The sequence below is a fragment of the Nyctereutes procyonoides genome, unplaced genomic scaffold, assembly GCF_905146905.1.
Source record: "Nyctereutes procyonoides isolate TBG_1078 unplaced genomic scaffold, NYPRO_anot_genome, whole genome shotgun sequence".
Taxonomy (NCBI): Eukaryota; Metazoa; Chordata; class Mammalia; order Carnivora; family Canidae; genus Nyctereutes; species Nyctereutes procyonoides.
In genome coordinates this window covers 8,824,089-8,846,124 of record NW_026575144.1, presented here as the reverse complement: position 1 = coordinate 8,846,124, position 22,036 = coordinate 8,824,089, and the positions used below count along the sequence as shown (strand labels likewise).

Below are 22,036 nucleotides of genomic sequence, written 5' to 3'. Positions count from 1 at the left end.
AGCCGAGCGGCGGCGACGCGCCCGCCAGGCCGGGGACGGGAGCGCGCCCGGGCTGCCGCGACAGACTCCGCTCCGGGGGGGCGGGAGGCGTACTGGCCCCCCCCCACTCCTCCCCCCCCCCCCGCCACCCCCGGTCCGGGGCAGGCGCCCTCCGCCGCCCCGGGCGCGGCGCGGGAGCCGGTCAGTCAATCAGTCGGGCCGGCGGGCGAGCATGCAGGCGTGCAGGCAGGCAGGCGCGTTCAGGCGGGCCGCACAGGGCGGGCGGAGGGCTGAGGAGCGGCGGCCGCCTGGCCTGGAGAGGCGCAGAGCAGGCTCTTGGGGCGCCCAGCGGCAGCCGCGGACGTCTACGGCCATACCACCCTGAACGCGCCCGATCTCGTCTGATCTCGGAAGCTAAGCAGGGTCGGGCCTGGTTAGTACTTGGATGGGAGACCGCCTGGGAATACCGGGTGCTGTAGGCTTTTTTTCTTCGGCCTTTTGCCGGCCTTCCTGTCTGTCCCTTTGCCGCCAACGCCCCCCTCGCCCGAAGCGGCGGCGGCGGCGGCGGCGGCGGCGGCCGCGGCAGGGCCCCCGCCCCGCCCGGAGCACCGCAGGGCGCCGCGGGGCACCGAGGGCGCCCGCTGCACGGGAGGGACGCCACCCACATACACCACCTCCTCTTCCGCTCAGCACTTCAACCTCGCAGCCCTTCACCCACGCCCACCCACGGCCTAGCCGGCCGCGCGTCCCAGGGGGCCGAGGGGGCACGAAGGGGGCCGAGGGAGGGGACGGGGCGACGGCCGGAACCTCGGGGCTGGGCCGGGGAGGGGGCGGTCGCTGGGGGGAGACGGGCGGGGGCCGGATCCCGTCTCCGCAGGACTGCGAGCCCCTCCGGGGGGCCGGGTGGGGGCTCTTTGGGGGCCGGGGGCCGGGGGCCGGGGTCGGGGGCGGGGGCGGGGGGCCGGGCCTCCCTGCGGGCCCTCCTCGCTCCGCCCTTATCTCCGCCCCCAGGACCGCCCCCCGGCCCTACCAATTCCCTGGCACCGCCCCCAGCGACCAAGCCACCCAGCCACCCGCAACCACATCCACCTTCGGCCCGGGTCCGCCTGCACCTTCTCTCCGAAGGACATGCCCTCCCTCCCCCGCGGACCACCGTCCCTTCGGCCCTCAGCCCCGTCCGTCGTCCACGCACCGCGTGCCCAGGACACCAGATGGCCCGACCTCCGGGGGGCCTCAGGCCCCGTCGGCACCGGGCTCCGCGCTCCGTGTCCCCGCAACAGCCAAGACCACAGCGACGCGGGGGCGGGCCGGCACCCAGGCCGAAAGAGCCGCACGGAACACAGCGAGACACACAAGAGACGCCCGCCCCGCGCCTGGGCGTGGGCGCCGCGCACGCACACGGGCACACGGACCCGCGGCGGCGGTTCGGCTCATGGGCAGGAATGGGAGCAGAACGGCATCCCTGACACCGTGGCTGCGGGGCCTGCGGCTGCCAGGGCTCCTAAGGCAGCTCCAGGGCCTGCGCCCCTCCGGCGGGGTGGCTGCCTCGCCCCCACGGGCCGTGTGGCCCAGCCCCGAGTGCCTGTGTCCTTCCGTCTGCGTGTGTGTGTGTCTGTCGTGGGCACCGGTGACTGTGTCCCTGCCTGTCCGAGGACGGGGTCCGGCGGCGCGGGCGGCCCCGGCTTGGCTTTGAGCCAGGCCGGCTGAAGAACAGGAGAGGCCAGGGGCCGGCCGGCGCCGGGCCGCCGCATCCCCCCACCCCCCACACACAGACAAAGTGAACGGCCCGATGTGGCACGGCCTGCCATCCGGGGAGCCGAGCGGCGGCGACGCGCCCGCCAGGCCGGGGACGGGAGCGCGCCCGGGCTGCCGCGACAGACTCCGCTCCGGGGGGGCGGGAGGCGTACTGGCCCCCCCCCACTCCTCCCCCCCCCCCCCGCCACCCCCGGTCCGGGGCAGGCGCCCTCCGCCGCCCCGGGCGCGGCGCGGGAGCCGGTCAGTCAATCAGTCGGGCCGGCGGGCGAGCATGCAGGCGTGCAGGCAGGCAGGCGCGTTCAGGCGGGCCGCACAGGGCGGGCGGAGGGCTGAGGAGCGGCGGCCGCCTGGCCTGGAGAGGCGCAGAGCAGGCTCTTGGGGCGCCCAGCGGCAGCCGCGGACGTCTACGGCCATACCACCCTGAACGCGCCCGATCTCGTCTGATCTCGGAAGCTAAGCAGGGTCGGGCCTGGTTAGTACTTGGATGGGAGACCGCCTGGGAATACCGGGTGCTGTAGGCTTTTTTTCTTCGGCCTTTTGCCGGCCTTCCTGTCTGTCCCTTTGCCGCCAACGCCCCCCTCGCCCGAAGCGGCGGCGGCGGCGGCGGCGGCGGCGGCCGCGGCAGGGCCCCCGCCCCGCCCGGAGCACCGCAGGGCGCCGCGGGGCACCGAGGGCGCCCGCTGCACGGGAGGGACGCCACCCACATACACCACCTCCTCTTCCGCTCAGCACTTCAACCTCGCAGCCCTTCACCCACGCCCACCCACGGCCTAGCCGGCCGCGCGTCCCAGGGGGCCGAGGGGGCACGAAGGGGGCCGAGGGAGGGGACGGGGCGACGGCCGGAACCTCGGGGCTGGGCCGGGGAGGGGGCGGTCGCTGGGGGGAGACGGGCGGGGGCCGGATCCCGTCTCCGCAGGACTGCGAGCCCCTCCGGGGGGCCGGGTGGGGGCTCTTTGGGGGCCGGGGGCCGGGGGCCGGGGTCGGGGGCGGGGGCGGGGGGCCGGGCCTCCCTGCGGGCCCTCCTCGCTCCGCCCTTATCTCCGCCCCCAGGACCGCCCCCCGGCCCTACCAATTCCCTGGCACCGCCCCCAGCGACCAAGCCACCCAGCCACCCGCAACCACATCCACCTTCGGCCCGGGTCCGCCTGCACCTTCTCTCCGAAGGACATGCCCTCCCTCCCCCGCGGACCACCGTCCCTTCGGCCCTCAGCCCCGTCCGTCGTCCACGCACCGCGTGCCCAGGACACCAGATGGCCCGACCTCCGGGGGGCCTCAGGCCCCGTCGGCACCGGGCTCCGCGCTCCGTGTCCCCGCAACAGCCAAGACCACAGCGACGCGGGGGCGGGCCGGCACCCAGGCCGAAAGAGCCGCACGGAACACAGCGAGACACACAAGAGACGCCCGCCCCGCGCCTGGGCGTGGGCGCCGCGCACGCACACGGGCACACGGACCCGCGGCGGCGGTTCGGCTCATGGGCAGGAATGGGAGCAGAACGGCATCCCTGACACCGTGGCTGCGGGGCCTGCGGCTGCCAGGGCTCCTAAGGCAGCTCCAGGGCCTGCGCCCCTCCGGCGGGGTGGCTGCCTCGCCCCCACGGGCCGTGTGGCCCAGCCCCGAGTGCCTGTGTCCTTCCGTCTGCGTGTGTGTGTGTCTGTCGTGGGCACCGGTGACTGTGTCCCTGCCTGTCCGAGGACGGGGTCCGGCGGCGCGGGCGGCCCCGGCTTGGCTTTGAGCCAGGCCGGCTGAAGAACAGGAGAGGCCAGGGGCCGGCCGGCGCCGGGCCGCCGCATCCCCCCACCCCCCACACACAGACAAAGTGAACGGCCCGATGTGGCACGGCCTGCCATCCGGGGAGCCGAGCGGCGGCGACGCGCCCGCCAGGCCGGGGACGGGAGCGCGCCCGGGCTGCCGCGACAGACTCCGCTCCGGGGGGGCGGGAGGCGTACTGGCCCCCCCCCACTCCTCCCCCCCCCCCCCGCCACCCCCGGTCCGGGGCAGGCGCCCTCCGCCGCCCCGGGCGCGGCGCGGGAGCCGGTCAGTCAATCAGTCGGGCCGGCGGGCGAGCATGCAGGCGTGCAGGCAGGCAGGCGCGTTCAGGCGGGCCGCACAGGGCGGGCGGAGGGCTGAGGAGCGGCGGCCGCCTGGCCTGGAGAGGCGCAGAGCAGGCTCTTGGGGCGCCCAGCGGCAGCCGCGGACGTCTACGGCCATACCACCCTGAACGCGCCCGATCTCGTCTGATCTCGGAAGCTAAGCAGGGTCGGGCCTGGTTAGTACTTGGATGGGAGACCGCCTGGGAATACCGGGTGCTGTAGGCTTTTTTTCTTCGGCCTTTTGCCGGCCTTCCTGTCTGTCCCTTTGCCGCCAACGCCCCCCTCGCCCGAAGCGGCGGCGGCGGCGGCGGCGGCGGCGGCCGCGGCAGGGCCCCCGCCCCGCCCGGAGCACCGCAGGGCGCCGCGGGGCACCGAGGGCGCCCGCTGCACGGGAGGGACGCCACCCACATACACCACCTCCTCTTCCGCTCAGCACTTCAACCTCGCAGCCCTTCACCCACGCCCACCCACGGCCTAGCCGGCCGCGCGTCCCAGGGGGCCGAGGGGGCACGAAGGGGGCCGAGGGAGGGGACGGGGCGACGGCCGGAACCTCGGGGCTGGGCCGGGGAGGGGGCGGTCGCTGGGGGGAGACGGGCGGGGGCCGGATCCCGTCTCCGCAGGACTGCGAGCCCCTCCGGGGGGCCGGGTGGGGGCTCTTTGGGGGCCGGGGGCCGGGGGCCGGGGTCGGGGGCGGGGGCGGGGGGCCGGGCCTCCCTGCGGGCCCTCCTCGCTCCGCCCTTATCTCCGCCCCCAGGACCGCCCCCCGGCCCTACCAATTCCCTGGCACCGCCCCCAGCGACCAAGCCACCCAGCCACCCGCAACCACATCCACCTTCGGCCCGGGTCCGCCTGCACCTTCTCTCCGAAGGACATGCCCTCCCTCCCCCGCGGACCACCGTCCCTTCGGCCCTCAGCCCCGTCCGTCGTCCACGCACCGCGTGCCCAGGACACCAGATGGCCCGACCTCCGGGGGGCCTCAGGCCCCGTCGGCACCGGGCTCCGCGCTCCGTGTCCCCGCAACAGCCAAGACCACAGCGACGCGGGGGCGGGCCGGCACCCAGGCCGAAAGAGCCGCACGGAACACAGCGAGACACACAAGAGACGCCCGCCCCGCGCCTGGGCGTGGGCGCCGCGCACGCACACGGGCACACGGACCCGCGGCGGCGGTTCGGCTCATGGGCAGGAATGGGAGCAGAACGGCATCCCTGACACCGTGGCTGCGGGGCCTGCGGCTGCCAGGGCTCCTAAGGCAGCTCCAGGGCCTGCGCCCCTCCGGCGGGGTGGCTGCCTCGCCCCCACGGGCCGTGTGGCCCAGCCCCGAGTGCCTGTGTCCTTCCGTCTGCGTGTGTGTGTGTCTGTCGTGGGCACCGGTGACTGTGTCCCTGCCTGTCCGAGGACGGGGTCCGGCGGCGCGGGCGGCCCCGGCTTGGCTTTGAGCCAGGCCGGCTGAAGAACAGGAGAGGCCAGGGGCCGGCCGGCGCCGGGCCGCCGCATCCCCCCACCCCCCACACACAGACAAAGTGAACGGCCCGATGTGGCACGGCCTGCCATCCGGGGAGCCGAGCGGCGGCGACGCGCCCGCCAGGCCGGGGACGGGAGCGCGCCCGGGCTGCCGCGACAGACTCCGCTCCGGGGGGGCGGGAGGCGTACTGGCCCCCCCCCACTCCTCCCCCCCCCCCCCGCCACCCCCGGTCCGGGGCAGGCGCCCTCCGCCGCCCCGGGCGCGGCGCGGGAGCCGGTCAGTCAATCAGTCGGGCCGGCGGGCGAGCATGCAGGCGTGCAGGCAGGCAGGCGCGTTCAGGCGGGCCGCACAGGGCGGGCGGAGGGCTGAGGAGCGGCGGCCGCCTGGCCTGGAGAGGCGCAGAGCAGGCTCTTGGGGCGCCCAGCGGCAGCCGCGGACGTCTACGGCCATACCACCCTGAACGCGCCCGATCTCGTCTGATCTCGGAAGCTAAGCAGGGTCGGGCCTGGTTAGTACTTGGATGGGAGACCGCCTGGGAATACCGGGTGCTGTAGGCTTTTTTTCTTCGGCCTTTTGCCGGCCTTCCTGTCTGTCCCTTTGCCGCCAACGCCCCCCTCGCCCGAAGCGGCGGCGGCGGCGGCGGCGGCGGCGGCCGCGGCAGGGCCCCCGCCCCGCCCGGAGCACCGCAGGGCGCCGCGGGGCACCGAGGGCGCCCGCTGCACGGGAGGGACGCCACCCACATACACCACCTCCTCTTCCGCTCAGCACTTCAACCTCGCAGCCCTTCACCCACGCCCACCCACGGCCTAGCCGGCCGCGCGTCCCAGGGGGCCGAGGGGGCACGAAGGGGGCCGAGGGAGGGGACGGGGCGACGGCCGGAACCTCGGGGCTGGGCCGGGGAGGGGGCGGTCGCTGGGGGGAGACGGGCGGGGGCCGGATCCCGTCTCCGCAGGACTGCGAGCCCCTCCGGGGGGCCGGGTGGGGGCTCTTTGGGGGCCGGGGGCCGGGGGCCGGGGTCGGGGGCGGGGGCGGGGGGCCGGGCCTCCCTGCGGGCCCTCCTCGCTCCGCCCTTATCTCCGCCCCCAGGACCGCCCCCCGGCCCTACCAATTCCCTGGCACCGCCCCCAGCGACCAAGCCACCCAGCCACCCGCAACCACATCCACCTTCGGCCCGGGTCCGCCTGCACCTTCTCTCCGAAGGACATGCCCTCCCTCCCCCGCGGACCACCGTCCCTTCGGCCCTCAGCCCCGTCCGTCGTCCACGCACCGCGTGCCCAGGACACCAGATGGCCCGACCTCCGGGGGGCCTCAGGCCCCGTCGGCACCGGGCTCCGCGCTCCGTGTCCCCGCAACAGCCAAGACCACAGCGACGCGGGGGCGGGCCGGCACCCAGGCCGAAAGAGCCGCACGGAACACAGCGAGACACACAAGAGACGCCCGCCCCGCGCCTGGGCGTGGGCGCCGCGCACGCACACGGGCACACGGACCCGCGGCGGCGGTTCGGCTCATGGGCAGGAATGGGAGCAGAACGGCATCCCTGACACCGTGGCTGCGGGGCCTGCGGCTGCCAGGGCTCCTAAGGCAGCTCCAGGGCCTGCGCCCCTCCGGCGGGGTGGCTGCCTCGCCCCCACGGGCCGTGTGGCCCAGCCCCGAGTGCCTGTGTCCTTCCGTCTGCGTGTGTGTGTGTCTGTCGTGGGCACCGGTGACTGTGTCCCTGCCTGTCCGAGGACGGGGTCCGGCGGCGCGGGCGGCCCCGGCTTGGCTTTGAGCCAGGCCGGCTGAAGAACAGGAGAGGCCAGGGGCCGGCCGGCGCCGGGCCGCCGCATCCCCCCACCCCCCACACACAGACAAAGTGAACGGCCCGATGTGGCACGGCCTGCCATCCGGGGAGCCGAGCGGCGGCGACGCGCCCGCCAGGCCGGGGACGGGAGCGCGCCCGGGCTGCCGCGACAGACTCCGCTCCGGGGGGGCGGGAGGCGTACTGGCCCCCCCCCACTCCTCCCCCCCCCCCCGCCACCCCCGGTCCGGGGCAGGCGCCCTCCGCCGCCCCGGGCGCGGCGCGGGAGCCGGTCAGTCAATCAGTCGGGCCGGCGGGCGAGCATGCAGGCGTGCAGGCAGGCAGGCGCGTTCAGGCGGGCCGCACAGGGCGGGCGGAGGGCTGAGGAGCGGCGGCCGCCTGGCCTGGAGAGGCGCAGAGCAGGCTCTTGGGGCGCCCAGCGGCAGCCGCGGACGTCTACGGCCATACCACCCTGAACGCGCCCGATCTCGTCTGATCTCGGAAGCTAAGCAGGGTCGGGCCTGGTTAGTACTTGGATGGGAGACCGCCTGGGAATACCGGGTGCTGTAGGCTTTTTTTCTTCGGCCTTTTGCCGGCCTTCCTGTCTGTCCCTTTGCCGCCAACGCCCCCCTCGCCCGAAGCGGCGGCGGCGGCGGCGGCGGCGGCGGCCGCGGCAGGGCCCCCGCCCCGCCCGGAGCACCGCAGGGCGCCGCGGGGCACCGAGGGCGCCCGCTGCACGGGAGGGACGCCACCCACATACACCACCTCCTCTTCCGCTCAGCACTTCAACCTCGCAGCCCTTCACCCACGCCCACCCACGGCCTAGCCGGCCGCGCGTCCCAGGGGGCCGAGGGGGCACGAAGGGGGCCGAGGGAGGGGACGGGGCGACGGCCGGAACCTCGGGGCTGGGCCGGGGAGGGGGCGGTCGCTGGGGGGAGACGGGCGGGGGCCGGATCCCGTCTCCGCAGGACTGCGAGCCCCTCCGGGGGGCCGGGTGGGGGCTCTTTGGGGGCCGGGGGCCGGGGGCCGGGGTCGGGGGCGGGGGCGGGGGGCCGGGCCTCCCTGCGGGCCCTCCTCGCTCCGCCCTTATCTCCGCCCCCAGGACCGCCCCCCGGCCCTACCAATTCCCTGGCACCGCCCCCAGCGACCAAGCCACCCAGCCACCCGCAACCACATCCACCTTCGGCCCGGGTCCGCCTGCACCTTCTCTCCGAAGGACATGCCCTCCCTCCCCCGCGGACCACCGTCCCTTCGGCCCTCAGCCCCGTCCGTCGTCCACGCACCGCGTGCCCAGGACACCAGATGGCCCGACCTCCGGGGGGCCTCAGGCCCCGTCGGCACCGGGCTCCGCGCTCCGTGTCCCCGCAACAGCCAAGACCACAGCGACGCGGGGGCGGGCCGGCACCCAGGCCGAAAGAGCCGCACGGAACACAGCGAGACACACAAGAGACGCCCGCCCCGCGCCTGGGCGTGGGCGCCGCGCACGCACACGGGCACACGGACCCGCGGCGGCGGTTCGGCTCATGGGCAGGAATGGGAGCAGAACGGCATCCCTGACACCGTGGCTGCGGGGCCTGCGGCTGCCAGGGCTCCTAAGGCAGCTCCAGGGCCTGCGCCCCTCCGGCGGGGTGGCTGCCTCGCCCCCACGGGCCGTGTGGCCCAGCCCCGAGTGCCTGTGTCCTTCCGTCTGCGTGTGTGTGTGTCTGTCGTGGGCACCGGTGACTGTGTCCCTGCCTGTCCGAGGACGGGGTCCGGCGGCGCGGGCGGCCCCGGCTTGGCTTTGAGCCAGGCCGGCTGAAGAACAGGAGAGGCCAGGGGCCGGCCGGCGCCGGGCCGCCGCATCCCCCCACCCCCCACACACAGACAAAGTGAACGGCCCGATGTGGCACGGCCTGCCATCCGGGGAGCCGAGCGGCGGCGACGCGCCCGCCAGGCCGGGGACGGGAGCGCGCCCGGGCTGCCGCGACAGACTCCGCTCCGGGGGGGCGGGAGGCGTACTGGCCCCCCCCCACTCCTCCCCCCCCCCCCGCCACCCCCGGTCCGGGGCAGGCGCCCTCCGCCGCCCCGGGCGCGGCGCGGGAGCCGGTCAGTCAATCAGTCGGGCCGGCGGGCGAGCATGCAGGCGTGCAGGCAGGCAGGCGCGTTCAGGCGGGCCGCACAGGGCGGGCGGAGGGCTGAGGAGCGGCGGCCGCCTGGCCTGGAGAGGCGCAGAGCAGGCTCTTGGGGCGCCCAGCGGCAGCCGCGGACGTCTACGGCCATACCACCCTGAACGCGCCCGATCTCGTCTGATCTCGGAAGCTAAGCAGGGTCGGGCCTGGTTAGTACTTGGATGGGAGACCGCCTGGGAATACCGGGTGCTGTAGGCTTTTTTTCTTCGGCCTTTTGCCGGCCTTCCTGTCTGTCCCTTTGCCGCCAACGCCCCCCTCGCCCGAAGCGGCGGCGGCGGCGGCGGCGGCGGCGGCCGCGGCAGGGCCCCCGCCCCGCCCGGAGCACCGCAGGGCGCCGCGGGGCACCGAGGGCGCCCGCTGCACGGGAGGGACGCCACCCACATACACCACCTCCTCTTCCGCTCAGCACTTCAACCTCGCAGCCCTTCACCCACGCCCACCCACGGCCTAGCCGGCCGCGCGTCCCAGGGGGCCGAGGGGGCACGAAGGGGGCCGAGGGAGGGGACGGGGCGACGGCCGGAACCTCGGGGCTGGGCCGGGGAGGGGGCGGTCGCTGGGGGGAGACGGGCGGGGGCCGGATCCCGTCTCCGCAGGACTGCGAGCCCCTCCGGGGGGCCGGGTGGGGGCTCTTTGGGGGCCGGGGGCCGGGGGCCGGGGTCGGGGGCGGGGGCGGGGGGCCGGGCCTCCCTGCGGGCCCTCCTCGCTCCGCCCTTATCTCCGCCCCCAGGACCGCCCCCCGGCCCTACCAATTCCCTGGCACCGCCCCCAGCGACCAAGCCACCCAGCCACCCGCAACCACATCCACCTTCGGCCCGGGTCCGCCTGCACCTTCTCTCCGAAGGACATGCCCTCCCTCCCCCGCGGACCACCGTCCCTTCGGCCCTCAGCCCCGTCCGTCGTCCACGCACCGCGTGCCCAGGACACCAGATGGCCCGACCTCCGGGGGGCCTCAGGCCCCGTCGGCACCGGGCTCCGCGCTCCGTGTCCCCGCAACAGCCAAGACCACAGCGACGCGGGGGCGGGCCGGCACCCAGGCCGAAAGAGCCGCACGGAACACAGCGAGACACACAAGAGACGCCCGCCCCGCGCCTGGGCGTGGGCGCCGCGCACGCACACGGGCACACGGACCCGCGGCGGCGGTTCGGCTCATGGGCAGGAATGGGAGCAGAACGGCATCCCTGACACCGTGGCTGCGGGGCCTGCGGCTGCCAGGGCTCCTAAGGCAGCTCCAGGGCCTGCGCCCCTCCGGCGGGGTGGCTGCCTCGCCCCCACGGGCCGTGTGGCCCAGCCCCGAGTGCCTGTGTCCTTCCGTCTGCGTGTGTGTGTGTCTGTCGTGGGCACCGGTGACTGTGTCCCTGCCTGTCCGAGGACGGGGTCCGGCGGCGCGGGCGGCCCCGGCTTGGCTTTGAGCCAGGCCGGCTGAAGAACAGGAGAGGCCAGGGGCCGGCCGGCGCCGGGCCGCCGCATCCCCCCACCCCCCACACACAGACAAAGTGAACGGCCCGATGTGGCACGGCCTGCCATCCGGGGAGCCGAGCGGCGGCGACGCGCCCGCCAGGCCGGGGACGGGAGCGCGCCCGGGCTGCCGCGACAGACTCCGCTCCGGGGGGGCGGGAGGCGTACTGGCCCCCCCCCACTCCTCCCCCCCCCCCCGCCACCCCCGGTCCGGGGCAGGCGCCCTCCGCCGCCCCGGGCGCGGCGCGGGAGCCGGTCAGTCAATCAGTCGGGCCGGCGGGCGAGCATGCAGGCGTGCAGGCAGGCAGGCGCGTTCAGGCGGGCCGCACAGGGCGGGCGGAGGGCTGAGGAGCGGCGGCCGCCTGGCCTGGAGAGGCGCAGAGCAGGCTCTTGGGGCGCCCAGCGGCAGCCGCGGACGTCTACGGCCATACCACCCTGAACGCGCCCGATCTCGTCTGATCTCGGAAGCTAAGCAGGGTCGGGCCTGGTTAGTACTTGGATGGGAGACCGCCTGGGAATACCGGGTGCTGTAGGCTTTTTTTCTTCGGCCTTTTGCCGGCCTTCCTGTCTGTCCCTTTGCCGCCAACGCCCCCCTCGCCCGAAGCGGCGGCGGCGGCGGCGGCGGCGGCGGCCGCGGCAGGGCCCCCGCCCCGCCCGGAGCACCGCAGGGCGCCGCGGGGCACCGAGGGCGCCCGCTGCACGGGAGGGACGCCACCCACATACACCACCTCCTCTTCCGCTCAGCACTTCAACCTCGCAGCCCTTCACCCACGCCCACCCACGGCCTAGCCGGCCGCGCGTCCCAGGGGGCCGAGGGGGCACGAAGGGGGCCGAGGGAGGGGACGGGGCGACGGCCGGAACCTCGGGGCTGGGCCGGGGAGGGGGCGGTCGCTGGGGGGAGACGGGCGGGGGCCGGATCCCGTCTCCGCAGGACTGCGAGCCCCTCCGGGGGGCCGGGTGGGGGCTCTTTGGGGGCCGGGGGCCGGGGGCCGGGGTCGGGGGCGGGGGCGGGGGGCCGGGCCTCCCTGCGGGCCCTCCTCGCTCCGCCCTTATCTCCGCCCCCAGGACCGCCCCCCGGCCCTACCAATTCCCTGGCACCGCCCCCAGCGACCAAGCCACCCAGCCACCCGCAACCACATCCACCTTCGGCCCGGGTCCGCCTGCACCTTCTCTCCGAAGGACATGCCCTCCCTCCCCCGCGGACCACCGTCCCTTCGGCCCTCAGCCCCGTCCGTCGTCCACGCACCGCGTGCCCAGGACACCAGATGGCCCGACCTCCGGGGGGCCTCAGGCCCCGTCGGCACCGGGCTCCGCGCTCCGTGTCCCCGCAACAGCCAAGACCACAGCGACGCGGGGGCGGGCCGGCACCCAGGCCGAAAGAGCCGCACGGAACACAGCGAGACACACAAGAGACGCCCGCCCCGCGCCTGGGCGTGGGCGCCGCGCACGCACACGGGCACACGGACCCGCGGCGGCGGTTCGGCTCATGGGCAGGAATGGGAGCAGAACGGCATCCCTGACACCGTGGCTGCGGGGCCTGCGGCTGCCAGGGCTCCTAAGGCAGCTCCAGGGCCTGCGCCCCTCCGGCGGGGTGGCTGCCTCGCCCCCACGGGCCGTGTGGCCCAGCCCCGAGTGCCTGTGTCCTTCCGTCTGCGTGTGTGTGTGTCTGTCGTGGGCACCGGTGACTGTGTCCCTGCCTGTCCGAGGACGGGGTCCGGCGGCGCGGGCGGCCCCGGCTTGGCTTTGAGCCAGGCCGGCTGAAGAACAGGAGAGGCCAGGGGCCGGCCGGCGCCGGGCCGCCGCATCCCCCCACCCCCCACACACAGACAAAGTGAACGGCCCGATGTGGCACGGCCTGCCATCCGGGGAGCCGAGCGGCGGCGACGCGCCCGCCAGGCCGGGGACGGGAGCGCGCCCGGGCTGCCGCGACAGACTCCGCTCCGGGGGGGCGGGAGGCGTACTGGCCCCCCCCCACTCCTCCCCCCCCCCCCCGCCACCCCCGGTCCGGGGCAGGCGCCCTCCGCCGCCCCGGGCGCGGCGCGGGAGCCGGTCAGTCAATCAGTCGGGCCGGCGGGCGAGCATGCAGGCGTGCAGGCAGGCAGGCGCGTTCAGGCGGGCCGCACAGGGCGGGCGGAGGGCTGAGGAGCGGCGGCCGCCTGGCCTGGAGAGGCGCAGAGCAGGCTCTTGGGGCGCCCAGCGGCAGCCGCGGACGTCTACGGCCATACCACCCTGAACGCGCCCGATCTCGTCTGATCTCGGAAGCTAAGCAGGGTCGGGCCTGGTTAGTACTTGGATGGGAGACCGCCTGGGAATACCGGGTGCTGTAGGCTTTTTTTCTTCGGCCTTTTGCCGGCCTTCCTGTCTGTCCCTTTGCCGCCAACGCCCCCCTCGCCCGAAGCGGCGGCGGCGGCGGCGGCGGCGGCGGCCGCGGCAGGGCCCCCGCCCCGCCCGGAGCACCGCAGGGCGCCGCGGGGCACCGAGGGCGCCCGCTGCACGGGAGGGACGCCACCCACATACACCACCTCCTCTTCCGCTCAGCACTTCAACCTCGCAGCCCTTCACCCACGCCCACCCACGGCCTAGCCGGCCGCGCGTCCCAGGGGGCCGAGGGGGCACGAAGGGGGCCGAGGGAGGGGACGGGGCGACGGCCGGAACCTCGGGGCTGGGCCGGGGAGGGGGCGGTCGCTGGGGGGAGACGGGCGGGGGCCGGATCCCGTCTCCGCAGGACTGCGAGCCCCTCCGGGGGGCCGGGTGGGGGCTCTTTGGGGGCCGGGGGCCGGGGGCCGGGGTCGGGGGCGGGGGCGGGGGGCCGGGCCTCCCTGCGGGCCCTCCTCGCTCCGCCCTTATCTCCGCCCCCAGGACCGCCCCCCGGCCCTACCAATTCCCTGGCACCGCCCCCAGCGACCAAGCCACCCAGCCACCCGCAACCACATCCACCTTCGGCCCGGGTCCGCCTGCACCTTCTCTCCGAAGGACATGCCCTCCCTCCCCCGCGGACCACCGTCCCTTCGGCCCTCAGCCCCGTCCGTCGTCCACGCACCGCGTGCCCAGGACACCAGATGGCCCGACCTCCGGGGGGCCTCAGGCCCCGTCGGCACCGGGCTCCGCGCTCCGTGTCCCCGCAACAGCCAAGACCACAGCGACGCGGGGGCGGGCCGGCACCCAGGCCGAAAGAGCCGCACGGAACACAGCGAGACACACAAGAGACGCCCGCCCCGCGCCTGGGCGTGGGCGCCGCGCACGCACACGGGCACACGGACCCGCGGCGGCGGTTCGGCTCATGGGCAGGAATGGGAGCAGAACGGCATCCCTGACACCGTGGCTGCGGGGCCTGCGGCTGCCAGGGCTCCTAAGGCAGCTCCAGGGCCTGCGCCCCTCCGGCGGGGTGGCTGCCTCGCCCCCACGGGCCGTGTGGCCCAGCCCCGAGTGCCTGTGTCCTTCCGTCTGCGTGTGTGTGTGTCTGTCGTGGGCACCGGTGACTGTGTCCCTGCCTGTCCGAGGACGGGGTCCGGCGGCGCGGGCGGCCCCGGCTTGGCTTTGAGCCAGGCCGGCTGAAGAACAGGAGAGGCCAGGGGCCGGCCGGCGCCGGGCCGCCGCATCCCCCCACCCCCCACACACAGACAAAGTGAACGGCCCGATGTGGCACGGCCTGCCATCCGGGGAGCCGAGCGGCGGCGACGCGCCCGCCAGGCCGGGGACGGGAGCGCGCCCGGGCTGCCGCGACAGACTCCGCTCCGGGGGGGCGGGAGGCGTACTGGCCCCCCCCCACTCCTCCCCCCCCCCCCCGCCACCCCCGGTCCGGGGCAGGCGCCCTCCGCCGCCCCGGGCGCGGCGCGGGAGCCGGTCAGTCAATCAGTCGGGCCGGCGGGCGAGCATGCAGGCGTGCAGGCAGGCAGGCGCGTTCAGGCGGGCCGCACAGGGCGGGCGGAGGGCTGAGGAGCGGCGGCCGCCTGGCCTGGAGAGGCGCAGAGCAGGCTCTTGGGGCGCCCAGCGGCAGCCGCGGACGTCTACGGCCATACCACCCTGAACGCGCCCGATCTCGTCTGATCTCGGAAGCTAAGCAGGGTCGGGCCTGGTTAGTACTTGGATGGGAGACCGCCTGGGAATACCGGGTGCTGTAGGCTTTTTTTCTTCGGCCTTTTGCCGGCCTTCCTGTCTGTCCCTTTGCCGCCAACGCCCCCCTCGCCCGAAGCGGCGGCGGCGGCGGCGGCGGCGGCGGCCGCGGCAGGGCCCCCGCCCCGCCCGGAGCACCGCAGGGCGCCGCGGGGCACCGAGGGCGCCCGCTGCACGGGAGGGACGCCACCCACATACACCACCTCCTCTTCCGCTCAGCACTTCAACCTCGCAGCCCTTCACCCACGCCCACCCACGGCCTAGCCGGCCGCGCGTCCCAGGGGGCCGAGGGGGCACGAAGGGGGCCGAGGGAGGGGACGGGGCGACGGCCGGAACCTCGGGGCTGGGCCGGGGAGGGGGCGGTCGCTGGGGGGAGACGGGCGGGGGCCGGATCCCGTCTCCGCAGGACTGCGAGCCCCTCCGGGGGGCCGGGTGGGGGCTCTTTGGGGGCCGGGGGCCGGGGGCCGGGGTCGGGGGCGGGGGCGGGGGGCCGGGCCTCCCTGCGGGCCCTCCTCGCTCCGCCCTTATCTCCGCCCCCAGGACCGCCCCCCGGCCCTACCAATTCCCTGGCACCGCCCCCAGCGACCAAGCCACCCAGCCACCCGCAACCACATCCACCTTCGGCCCGGGTCCGCCTGCACCTTCTCTCCGAAGGACATGCCCTCCCTCCCCCGCGGACCACCGTCCCTTCGGCCCTCAGCCCCGTCCGTCGTCCACGCACCGCGTGCCCAGGACACCAGATGGCCCGACCTCCGGGGGGCCTCAGGCCCCGTCGGCACCGGGCTCCGCGCTCCGTGTCCCCGCAACAGCCAAGACCACAGCGACGCGGGGGCGGGCCGGCACCCAGGCCGAAAGAGCCGCACGGAACACAGCGAGACACACAAGAGACGCCCGCCCCGCGCCTGGGCGTGGGCGCCGCGCACGCACACGGGCACACGGACCCGCGGCGGCGGTTCGGCTCATGGGCAGGAATGGGAGCAGAACGGCATCCCTGACACCGTGGCTGCGGGGCCTGCGGCTGCCAGGGCTCCTAAGGCAGCTCCAGGGCCTGCGCCCCTCCGGCGGGGTGGCTGCCTCGCCCCCACGGGCCGTGTGGCCCAGCCCCGAGTGCCTGTGTCCTTCCGTCTGCGTGTGTGTGTGTCTGTCGTGGGCACCGGTGACTGTGTCCCTGCCTGTCCGAGGACGGGGTCCGGCGGCGCGGGCGGCCCCGGCTTGGCTTTGAGCCAGGCCGGCTGAAGAACAGGAGAGGCCAGGGGCCGGCCGGCGCCGGGCCGCCGCATCCCCCCACCCCCCACACACAGACAAAGTGAACGGCCCGATGTGGCACGGCCTGCCATCCGGGGAGCCGAGCGGCGGCGACGCGCCCGCCAGGCCGGGGACGGGAGCGCGCCCGGGCTGCCGCGACAGACTCCGCTCCGGGGGGGCGGGAGGCGTACTGGCCCCCCCCCACTCCTCCCCCCCCCCCCGCCACCCCCGGTCCGGGGCAGGCGCCCTCCGCCGCCCCGGGCGCGGCGCGGGAGCCGGTCAGTCAATCAGTCGGGCCGGCGGGCGAGCATGCAGGCGTGCAGGCAGGCAGGCGCGTTCAGGCGGGCCGCACAGGGCGGGCGGAGGGCTGAGGAGCGGCGGCCGCCTGGCCTGGAGAGGCGCAGAGCAGGCTCTTGGGGCGCCCAGCGGCAGCCGCGGACGTCTACGGCCATACCACCCTGAACGCGCCCGATCTCGTCTGATCTCGGAAGCTAAGCAGGGTCGGGCCTGGTTAGTACTTGGATGGGAGACCGCCTGGGAATACCGGGTGCTGTAGGCTTTTTTTCTTCGGCCTTTTGCCGGCCTTCCTGTCTGTCCCTTTGCCGCCAACGCCCCCCTCGCCCGAAGCGGCGGCGGCGGCGGCGGCGGCGGCGGCCGCGGCAGGGCCCCCGCCCCGCCCGGAGCACCGCAGGGCGCCGCGGGGCACCGAGGGCGCCCGCTGCACGGGAGGGACGCCACCCACATACACCACCTCCTCTTCCGCTCAGCACTTCAACCTCGCAGCCCTTCACCCACGCCCACCCACGGCCTAGCCGGCCGCGCGTCCCAGGGGGCCGAGGGGGCACGAAGGGGGCCGAGGGAGGGGACGGGGCGACGGCCGGAACCTCGGGGCTGGGCCGGGGAGGGGGCGGTCGCTGGGGGGAGACGGGCGGGGGCCGGATCCCGTCTCCGCAGGACTGCGAGCCCCTCCGGGGGGCCGGGTGGGGGCTCTTTGGGGGCCGGGGGCCGGGGGCCGGGGTCGGGGGCGGGGGCGGGGGGCCGGGCCTCCCTGCGGGCCCTCCTCGCTCCGCCCTTATCTCCGCCCCCAGGACCGCCCCCCGGCCCTACCAATTCCCTGGCACCGCCCCCAGCGACCAAGCCACCCAGCCACCCGCAACCACATCCACCTTCGGCCCGGGTCCGCCTGCACCTTCTCTCCGAAGGACATGCCCTCCCTCCCCCGCGGACCACCGTCCCTTCGGCCCTCAGCCCCGTCCGTCGTCCACGCACCGCGTGCCCAGGACACCAGATGGCCCGACCTCCGGGGGGCCTCAGGCCCCGTCGGCACCGGGCTCCGCGCTCCGTGTCCCCGCAACAGCCAAGACCACAGCGACGCGGGGGCGGGCCGGCACCCAGGCCGAAAGAGCCGCACGGAACACAGCGAGACACACAAGAGACGCCCGCCCCGCGCCTGGGCGTGGGCGCCGCGCACGCACACGGGCACACGGACCCGCGGCGGCGGTTCGGCTCATGGGCAGGAATGGGAGCAGAACGGCATCCCTGACACCGTGGCTGCGGGGCCTGCGGCTGCCAGGGCTCCTAAGGCAGCTCCAGGGCCTGCGCCCCTCCGGCGGGGTGGCTGCCTCGCCCCCACGGGCCGTGTGGCCCAGCCCCGAGTGCCTGTGTCCTTCCGTCTGCGTGTGTGTGTGTCTGTCGTGGGCACCGGTGACTGTGTCCCTGCCTGTCCGAGGACGGGGTCCGGCGGCGCGGGCGGCCCCGGCTTGGCTTTGAGCCAGGCCGGCTGAAGAACAGGAGAGGCCAGGGGCCGGCCGGCGCCGGGCCGCCGCATCCCCCCACCCCCCACACACAGACAAAGTGAACGGCCCGATGTGGCACGGCCTGCCATCCGGGGAGCCGAGCGGCGGCGACGCGCCCGCCAGGCCGGGGACGGGAGCGCGCCCGGGCTGCCGCGACAGACTCCGCTCCGGGGGGGCGGGAGGCGTACTGGCCCCCCCCCACTCCTCCCCCCCCCCCCGCCACCCCCGGTCCGGGGCAGGCGCCCTCCGCCGCCCCGGGCGCGGCGCGGGAGCCGGTCAGTCAATCAGTCGGGCCGGCGGGCGAGCATGCAGGCGTGCAGGCAGGCAGGCGCGTTCAGGCGGGCCGCACAGGGCGGGCGGAGGGCTGAGGAGCGGCGGCCGCCTGGCCTGGAGAGGCGCAGAGCAGGCTCTTGGGGCGCCCAGCGGCAGCCGCGGACGTCTACGGCCATACCACCCTGAACGCGCCCGATCTCGTCTGATCTCGGAAGCTAAGCAGGGTCGGGCCTGGTTAGTACTTGGATGGGAGACCGCCTGGGAATACCGGGTGCTGTAGGCTTTTTTTCTTCGGCCTTTTGCCGGCCTTCCTGTCTGTCCCTTTGCCGCCAACGCCCCCCTCGCCCGAAGCGGCGGCGGCGGCGGGCGGCGGCGGCGGCCGCGGCAGGGCCCCCGCCCCGCCCGGAGCACCGCAGGGCGCCGCGGGGCACCGAGGGCGCCCGCTGCACGGGAGGGACGCCACCCACATACACCTCCTCCTCCTCTCCGCCGCTCAGCACTTCAACCTTCGCAGCCCTTCACCCACGCCCACCCACGGCCTAGCCGGCCGCGCGTCCCAGGGGGCCGAGGGGGCAGGGAAGGGGGCCGAGGGAGGGGACGGGGCGACGGCCGGAACCTCGGGGCTGGGCCGGGGAGGGGGCGGTCGCTGGGGGGAGACGGGCGGGGGGCCGGATCCCGATCCCGTCTCCAGGACTGCTGCGAGCCCCGGGGGGGCCGGGTGGGGGGCTGGGGGGGGGGCCGGGGGCCGGGGGGCCGGGGGGGGGGGGGGGGGGCCGGGCCTCCCTGCGGGCCCTCCTCGCTCCGCCCTTATCTCCGCCCCCAGGACCGCCCCCCGGCCCTACCAATTCCCTGGCACCGCCCCCAGCGACCAAGCCACCCAGCCACCCGCAACCACATCCACCTTCGGCCCGGGTCCGCCTGCACCTTCTCTCCGAAGGACATGCCCTCCCTCCCCCGCGGACCACCGTCCCCTTCCCCCTCCCCCCCGTCGTCCACGCACCGCGTGCCCAGGACACCAGATGGCCCGACCTCCGGGGGGCCTCAGGCCCCGTCGGCACCGGGCTCCGCGCTCCGTGTCCCCGCAACAGCCACAAGACCACAGCGCGCGGGGCGGGCCGGCACCCAGGCCGAAAGAGCCGCACACGGAACACAGCGAGACACACAAGAGACGCCCGCCCCGCGCCTGGGCGTGGGGCGCCGCGCACGCACACACGGGCACACGGACCCGCGGCGGCGGTTCGGCTCATGGGCAGGAATGGGAGCAGAACGGCATCCCTGACACCGTGGCTGCGGGGCCTGCGGCTGCCAGGGCTCCTAAGGCAGCTCCAGGGCCTGCGCCCCTCCGGCGGGGTGGCTGCCTCGCCCCCACGGGCCGTGTGGCCCAGCCCCGAGTGCCTGTGTCCTTCCGTCTGCGTGTGTGTGTGTCTGTCGTGGGCACCGGTGACTGTGTCCCTGCCTGTCCGAGGACGGGGTCCGGCGGCGGGGCGGGCGGCCCCGGCTTGGCTTTGAGCCAGGCCGGCTGAAGAACAGGAGAGGCCAGGGGCCGGCCGGCGCCGGGCCGCCGCCGCATCCCCCCCCCCCCCCCACACACAGACAAAGTGAACGGCCCGATGTGGCACGGCCTGCCATCCGGGGAGCCGAGCGGCGGCGACGCGCCCGCCAGGCCGGGGACGGGAGCGCGCCCGGGCTGCCGCGACAGACTCCGCTCCGGGGGGGCGGGGCGGCGGAGGCGGCGGCGGCGCCCCTGGCAGTGCCCCGGCCCCGCCGGGAGCACCGTAGGGTGCCGCGTGGCACGGAGGCTTTTTTTTCCTGTCCTTTTGCCCTCCTTATGGTGCTTTTTTCTTGGGGTATAGTGCGTGCAGGGAGTCTCATCTTTTGGAAGAAACATCATCTGTTTGGGTGACACTTTTAATCTCCATGTTCATATTTTAGGTTTCTAAATGCAATTCTTGACATTAGTCTTTTGGTTTTTTGAATTTTTCATGTGATTTCTCTCCGTGTATTCTTCCAAATTCGGAAAATTTCAGTCCATATTTTGTAAATATCCTGTGCATGTCTTTATTAGTTATTTCTTTATATTCAGGATCTTTTCTTTTGTGGGAGATTTTCCCCCAATCCTCTTGTTATCTCCCTTGAAGTCATGTGAAGTAGGCTATCAAATTTTGAGACGTATAGGTAGATTCACTTGATCTCACTGTAATATTAGATGATATACCATTGGTATCTCACACGATTTTCTCTATCAGGGAATGCATGTTCTTACTTTTATTCCTTGGAGCACAGGACTAAATCTCCTTGGCTTCAATGCAAAAGTGTTTTGATCTCTTCCTGCACTTTTGATATTTCCTCTTTCAAGGCTTTGTGATCTCAGTCCAAATTATTTCATCTTAGTCATCAATCCCCCTTGTCTCTTAAAAGCCTGGAAGACCTCAGTACATATTTTTCCCTGATCTCTGCCTACATCTGGTGAGATCTCCTTTCTGATGCTTTGAGATATCTGATTCCAAACCTTGTAATATTTGGCCAGCATTTCACGAGATCTAGTCCTCCAAGCCTCATGAGATCTGTTTTTTTTTTGTTTTGTTTTGTTTTTTTTGTTTTTGTTTTTTTTTTTTTTTTTGAGATCTCAGTTTAAATCTGGCTTGATCATGCCTTCTGGGTGACTCATTTGTTGAGCATTTAACTTTGGCTTTATTCTTTTTTGGGATGTCCTATAATGGAGGCTTGCTTAGACTTCCTGCAGGGAACTTGCTTCTCCCTCTGCCTATGTTTCTGACTCTGTCATGAGTAAATAAATAAAAACTTTAAAATTAAAAAAAACTCATACATATATCGCAAGATCTCTACCCTCAGATTGTTTTTTTTTAATTTTTATTTATTTATGATAGTCACAGATTGAGAGAGAGGCAGAGGCACAGACAGAGGGAGAAGCAGGCTCCATGCACCAGGAGCCCGATGTGGGATTTGATCCCCGGTCTCTAGGATTGCGCCCTGGGCCAAAGGCAGGCGCCAAACCCCTGTGCCACCCAGGGATCCCTCTCTTCTCAAATTGTGAAGTCTCATCCACCAAGCCTCAGGAAATCTCAGACCAAATCATGCAGACACCATTAAATCTCATGTGACTTCTGTGCAACTCTCACATGCATTTTCCTTGATCATCTCTGACAAGTATTGGGTAATCCAAATCTCACATGATTGTGCCCATCATTTCTTGAGTTCTCTGTCTAAATTTCACAGAATCTCATCTCATGTCTCGTGAGATATCCTCTGTGAAGGCTCATGATTTCTCAGGCCAAATAGCATGTGATCCTGTCCACGCATTTGTGAAATTTCTTCCACCAAGTACTGTGAGTTCTCAGTCCAAATCTCAGTAGGTCACCGCAAAATATCATAAGACTTCAGTGTAAATCTTGTGAGGTCTTGGCTCACAGTTTTAGTGACCTCCTCTGCCAAGCCTCAGGAAGTTTCAGTTCAAGTCTCATATGATCTTAGCCAGGCATCTCATGAAATCTACTGCAGGAAGCTTCATAAGATATCACGTGATCATGATATGTCATGTGATTTCCCACATCTTGTGATCTCTCCTCTGCCAAGCATTGGGAGATTTCAGTCCAAATCTCTCATGATCTCAGCCCTCAAATCATGAGATCTCCTCCTCCAAACCTGACAAGATCTCATTAAAATTTCACATGATTTTGCTTCCCCTCTTGTGAGATGTCAGTCCAAATCTTTGTTGATCTTGGCCTGCAGTGCTGGTGCAGATCTCCTCTGCCAATCCCTGAAAGATCTCACTCCAAATCTCACGTAATCTGGTCTTCTATCTTGCAAGAACTCCTCTGCTAAGTATTGCGAGGTCTCCAGCCAAACCTCCCATAATTTCAGCTAGCAATTGGTGAGATGTCCTCTGCCAAGCCTCAGTAGAT

At 72.8% G+C, this 22,036-nt stretch overlaps 11 non-coding genes across 11 annotated transcripts; all 11 read left to right on the top strand.

The window, feature by feature from the left end:
- The first annotated feature begins 342 nt into the window (after positions 1–342).
- On the top strand, positions 343–461 carry LOC129499292 (5S ribosomal RNA). Its single transcript, XR_008662340.1, has one exon. It is a non-coding gene; the product is annotated as a 5S ribosomal RNA (ribosomal RNA).
- A 1,675-nt stretch (positions 462–2,136) lies between these two features.
- Positions 2,137–2,255, top strand: LOC129499291 (5S ribosomal RNA). The gene has a single exon (XR_008662339.1). It is a non-coding gene; the product is annotated as a 5S ribosomal RNA (ribosomal RNA).
- Positions 2,256–3,930: 1,675 nt separating this feature from the next.
- On the top strand, positions 3,931–4,049 carry LOC129499290 (5S ribosomal RNA). Its single transcript, XR_008662338.1, has one exon. It is a non-coding gene; the product is annotated as a 5S ribosomal RNA (ribosomal RNA).
- A 1,675-nt stretch (positions 4,050–5,724) lies between these two features.
- LOC129499288 (5S ribosomal RNA) lies at positions 5,725–5,843 on the top strand. The gene has a single exon (XR_008662337.1). It is a non-coding gene; the product is annotated as a 5S ribosomal RNA (ribosomal RNA).
- A 1,674-nt stretch (positions 5,844–7,517) lies between these two features.
- Positions 7,518–7,636, top strand: LOC129499279 (5S ribosomal RNA). The gene has a single exon (XR_008662330.1). It is a non-coding gene; the product is annotated as a 5S ribosomal RNA (ribosomal RNA).
- Positions 7,637–9,310: 1,674 nt separating this feature from the next.
- On the top strand, positions 9,311–9,429 carry LOC129499268 (5S ribosomal RNA). The gene has a single exon (XR_008662324.1). It is a non-coding gene; the product is annotated as a 5S ribosomal RNA (ribosomal RNA).
- A 1,674-nt stretch (positions 9,430–11,103) lies between these two features.
- Positions 11,104–11,222, top strand: LOC129499329 (5S ribosomal RNA). Its single transcript, XR_008662372.1, has one exon. It is a non-coding gene; the product is annotated as a 5S ribosomal RNA (ribosomal RNA).
- A 1,675-nt stretch (positions 11,223–12,897) lies between these two features.
- Positions 12,898–13,016, top strand: LOC129499320 (5S ribosomal RNA). Its single transcript, XR_008662367.1, has one exon. It is a non-coding gene; the product is annotated as a 5S ribosomal RNA (ribosomal RNA).
- A 1,675-nt stretch (positions 13,017–14,691) lies between these two features.
- On the top strand, positions 14,692–14,810 carry LOC129499309 (5S ribosomal RNA). The gene has a single exon (XR_008662356.1). It is a non-coding gene; the product is annotated as a 5S ribosomal RNA (ribosomal RNA).
- Positions 14,811–16,484: 1,674 nt separating this feature from the next.
- LOC129499297 (5S ribosomal RNA) lies at positions 16,485–16,603 on the top strand. The gene has a single exon (XR_008662345.1). It is a non-coding gene; the product is annotated as a 5S ribosomal RNA (ribosomal RNA).
- Positions 16,604–18,277: 1,674 nt separating this feature from the next.
- Positions 18,278–18,396, top strand: LOC129499267 (5S ribosomal RNA). Its single transcript, XR_008662323.1, has one exon. It is a non-coding gene; the product is annotated as a 5S ribosomal RNA (ribosomal RNA).
- The last annotated feature ends 3,640 nt before the right edge of the window (positions 18,397–22,036 follow it).